Below are 5,470 nucleotides of genomic sequence, written 5' to 3' on the forward strand. Positions count from 1 at the left end.
TTACTTAGTTTGCTTGTATCTTTGTCATCTCATCAGGTTTGGGTAGTTTTTAGGGTTTAAACTGTTTCTAGGTTCATACTAGGGTTCAGGCAATATGTAGGTTGCTTTAAGATCTCCAACTCATTATAAAATTCTTTCCAGGGATTGGGACTGCTTTTTGCTTGCAGCAATGTCCCACTCTGGTTCAGGAATTTATCGTCCAGAAGTTTTAGAGTTGGAGTTCCCTACAGAATCAGCCATCCTGTATAAACCCAACCCTTCAAAACCCACCTCCAAATTAGAGTTGAACGATGCTAGGGTTAGGGAACACGTAGTGAGAACCCAACAGTAAGATATTGGTAGTCGCTATAGGTGCTTCTTGCAAGAAATCTCCAAAGGAAAATGCCAATTCTTGCGAGAAGCAGCCTGGCTAGAATCATCCAGTGTGTCCTTTATTCCTGTGGCAAAGCCTTTATTTTTATCCGTCACAATTGCTTTTGAACCAGGTGACTTGGATTTTGAAATTATGCCTCCCAAGCCACGTACATCTAAAACTCCTCAGGACCCCAACGTCACCTTCGAGGCTGAGCTGATAGAATTGAAGGTGCGATCTATCTCAGGCTACACAGGCGAGATGTTGAAGACCTGTGGAATTGAGCTTGGACAATCATGCCAAGTAAGATCAGTACGAGAGGGTGAGTTTAGTTGCTACCCCTGCACGTTTTGCAAGCAGCAACTTGAGGACCAGTGGTGAGACTAGTACTAGTGGTTCAACTAGTATGGGCGCTTGGAGCCTTGAGCATATCAGTGCAGGGGCCACCCTTCCTCTTTAGGACTACTTCAAAGACTGTATAAACCACATTGGAGCTGCCTCATTCCAGCTGACTCCCATCTCCTACAGGATTCTCGCTAGTTTGAAAGTCTTGTACAAAATTCTAAACTGGGGTGTCCCACACTGGTAGAGATTGAGTATCTTTACTCAATTAAGGTCGTTCCATCGAGGAAGAACGCTACAGGGGGCTTTTTCTATCTCGGTACTCAGCCCAGCGAACCTAAAATTATTGTAGACTTGCCAAATAAAGTGTCTTTTAAGAACAACTTCTTCTGGATGTCTGGTCTTTCCCCCATCGGCACAACCGCATTTCGCAAACTTTGTAAGTGATTGTTCCCTTCTTGCTTATTTACATCAGTCTTCCTTTTTCAAGTTTTTGACTAATGTTTTGTTTGTTCTGAGAACTCTTTTGACGAGACCTACTCCTACACCCGAGATGGTTAGTAGGCACAGGCGCCTGTTAACTCTTCCCTACGGTCTTCGGTCATGCAATTTCCTTTTGAGGGAGGTTAACCTACGATCGGTGGGCCTTCTCGCTGATAAGGAATATACTTGTGATTATAAAATTCCTAAGTATTCCTCTTGGTAACAAATTACTATTCTGCCCGAGGATCAGGCCTGGGATCGCTTGGCTCAAGCACAATACCTTCAAAGTACTACCCCTCAGGAATTCGATGAAGGAGCATCCTGAGGTAATCAATGTGGTTGGTCTCCTACTGTACTTAGAGTTGAGCGTAGTCCATTAGTCACCTTTGAAGACTCCCGCCTTAATTTTTATATTTGGAATTCTCTTCTCGTGGACCGCATTTCTCATAAGTTTAACAGCTGGTATCCTAGATTCCACGTCCAGGTTAATTGTCACGAGTCATTTTATGATATAGCCGAGCAATACGGTACTATAGAAGATAGGGCAAGTCACATAGATGCGAGTTGGGATTTAGAACTAATCGAGCCTTTTGATATATTCAAAATTACAGGCTGTAGGGATTTTAGAAAATATTATGGTCCTTCTACCCCTTCATCTAGTGATAGCTCGCCTTCTAGTGATTTTGGTAAATCCCTTAGGTGGAAAACTATATTCCTCCCCTTTTTAATCTGCCTTTTTTATAATTGTAACGCCTCGTCTTGTTTTGCAACATGGGTTATGAAGATATCATGGACCGAAAAGGGAAGAAAAGGGCAACCAACCCTGGGGCCCCTATAACTGCCAAAGTGGTTCCCCCCAAGAGACAAAGGAAAACTACTGCCCATAAGAAGAAATCACAGGCCGAGCCCATCGATCTCGAGGTTTCAGACAATGAGATCCAAGAACAAGTTCCTCCTCCAGTCATTTTTTACGCTAATGCTCCTCGTATCGAGGCAACCCCCGCTACTGCCTCTTTGAGCTAGGCCATTGAGACCTTGTCGGTTGCAGCAGGAGAGGCCGAGTCTGAATTTGCCCAAGCATATGGAGTCGCCTGTTGGCGCAAACTTCAAACTCTTCTTCCCCCTGATTGGGATTTTCTCAATCTTAGGAGTCCAAACGAGATGCTTTCAAGGAGCTTGGACTGTCACTTCATGGTACGTTGGCTTTGTTATTATAATTATATTATTCTTTTTACACCTCTTTCACATTCATCTGTTTGCAATTCTCCAAGCTTCTTTTGCTTTTTTTGCTTCCAATTGATTACTCTCTGAGCAGCTTGAATACTTGGAGGGCGAGGTCCACTAGTTATTATCACAATGCAAGGTTGTGAGTAAGCACCGGGATGACTCCCAACACGAAAATACACGCCTCAAGCAAGAAGCCAAGAAAGCGAAGGAGGAAGCCGAGAAGGCAAAGAACAAAGTCGATAGGGCAAAAGAGGAAGCCGAGAAGGCGAAAGAGGAGGCCGAGAAGGAAAAAGAAGAGGCCAAGAAGGCCATCAAAGCCAAGGCCGATGAGTTTGAGAAGAAGCTTGCTACAAAAAAATCGAGACCGTAGAACGATGCGACAAAGTTGGTTTTCGCACTATATATCAGACTTGGATTTGGAACCCTAATATGGACACCAGCTTCTTGGAGGAGAAGGAAGAGGAGACTTTAGCTCTTTGTGAGAAGACTAGGATGGACGAAGAAGATGGTGAGGTCGAGGAAGAAGAAGAAGAAGATTTGTCCAAGTCTCCCAGCATGTAGACTTGGTTTTTATTTATCTCCCTTTTTTCTTTTAGAAAATGGCCCTTTGGCCGAAACAATGGTTTGGCCCTGGTGGCACTCTTTCTTTTTTTTTTTTTGTAAAGACAGATTTGCGAGGTTGGACAGCCAACTTTGCTTTTTAATGCCTCGTACTTTTAAGTTTAAACTTATATGCGGATGTTTGCTTGCGTTTTATTCACAATATAAACAATCATATGCATAAAGTTTATTAGGGGTTTCCATTGCTTGTATTTTCCTCCAACGTTAAGTAGTTATTTTTCTACTTTACGTGCGAGCAGCTTATTTGCCTGTCCCTCAATCTGCAAGCCATCATTGATTCGACCTCGCGATCATCAAAAATGATCTTATTTTAAGAAAATTCAAATATATTTTCAATGAACTTGTAATTTTGTATATATTTTCATGGCTTGCATGAGTAGTTTAATTTTCTACCCATGTGTTTGGTTTAAGTATGTTTTCAAGACACTTTGATGTCTCGTTAAATATTTTCCCTTAGCGCGAACCGTTAGTATTCAGCTTTATACGCTAGTTATAACCTTTGATTTTCCTTTCTCGTCAGATAGGTTATAAATCAAAAATTACAGTTGTTTGTGTTGGGTTTTGTGCCCTAAATAAAACTCATTTCATATAATCAGATTTACTTATTAATAAAGATCAAAAATAATATTTTATGTTGCATGGTTCACATGATTTATTTTATGATTATATGTATATAATGTATGAATTCTTTTTAAGTCCAGAACATATGAGTTTGTTAAAGATTATAGTGTTGTCAGCACAGTGGAATATAATCTTAAGTATATGTTCAAAAGTTTATTCCCTGATTTGTCAGAACACTGGATTTAGACTGACATGGTATAATCAGCGATATGTATTCTTACACCTTGGAAAAGTGTTATGTCCTTTCCAGGACATTGGCAAAGTTTACCAGTATCGGATGTATGGAGTATACATCGGAAGGGACCGATATTGAACTTTGATTAGATATATTAAAACTTACCGTAATATCTATTCAATTCAATATCACATGTTGATCCTAGATCAAATGATCTTAATCCTGATATGGTTAGGTTCAATCTCAAGAGTGTTATCCGTGTTCTTTGATTTGTTAGTTAAGCCTACTTTTGGGTCAGGGTGATACGTACATTTTGGGAACACGGTAATGCAATTGAGTGGGAGCGCGAACATAAATATGGAATCTATAGCTTCTATTTAGCAAATAGAAAGTAAAGGATGATTTCCTTCGAGCTTAACCAAACGAAGATAAATGGTGGAGATCTCATTTCACTTAGCTGAAATATCATTTATACAGGGTTAAGTGTTTTAAGGATAAAATACATTGTAGGGTGTTACGGTAATTTAATCCCTTTACAGTGTAAATCATCTATATAGAGGATCATTGATCACATTAGGATTATAACAATGGATAACTAATGACGTGTCTATATCGTGGAACATATAGAGCGTTCTATATGACTGAGAGTGCAATTCCAAGTTCCAAGTGTGGATTTAATGAGGAATTAATAAGTTAGGGAATTTACTTGATAAATTCGGTTCGACTTATTGGAAGCTCGGTTATATAGACCCATGGTCCCCATACTAGTTGAGACCATACTGCTTGTAAGACTCAGTTAATTGATTTTAATTAATGAATTATAATTCTAAAAGTTAGACTATGTCTACTTTATGAATTCTCACTTAGTAAGGATGAAATCGTAAATAAAAGGGTTTCTAGGTTTAATTATTAATTAAGAGACTTTGTATGTCTAATTAATAATTATTTTAAATGACAATATTATTTAATAATCTATTTTAGTTATTAAATAATTAGTTTTGGTATTTAAATGATTAGAATTGGAAAACTGGCATTTTTGGAGAAATAGAAATAAAATTGAGGAAACTGCAAAATCCAAGTGAGACCCATTTCACCCTATGGCCGGCCACCTCTTTGTGTGTTTCCCAATTATTATTTTCAATTTTAATTGCCATGTAATTGCTAATCAAAGCCTAGCAATAATAGTAAAGTGGTGGATCACACTAAATAAGGCAGTTAATCAATTACACAGTAAAAGAGGAAACTCCTTATTTGGAAAGTTGTGCTCTCTCTTTTCCCTATATATAGCAGCCCTTGTTCTCTTCTCTTCATGCTTCAAACCCACGAAATTAAGAGAGAAAAAGAGAGAAAAATTTTGAAATCCTTGTGAGATGAGTAGTGCCCACACACATCAAGTGGTACCTCAATCATAGTATGTAAGACTATGGAAATTCTGCATCAAAGAAGGAGAAAAGAAGATCCAGGTTTAGATCTTGGTGATGCTCTGCTACAGAAAGGAATCAAGGGCTAGAGATCTGAATGGAAGGAGTCATAATATTCCGCTGCACCCACTGTAAGGTTTTCTAACTTTATATGTGTTTATTTTCATTGTTTTAGAATTCATATTAGGTTGTTAATCCAACATACTTGTTAGTAAATCTAGATCTTGG

This window comes from Cannabis sativa, chromosome 9, assembly GCF_029168945.1.
Source record: "Cannabis sativa cultivar Pink pepper isolate KNU-18-1 chromosome 9, ASM2916894v1, whole genome shotgun sequence".
NCBI lineage: Eukaryota > Viridiplantae > Streptophyta > Magnoliopsida > Rosales > Cannabaceae > Cannabis > Cannabis sativa.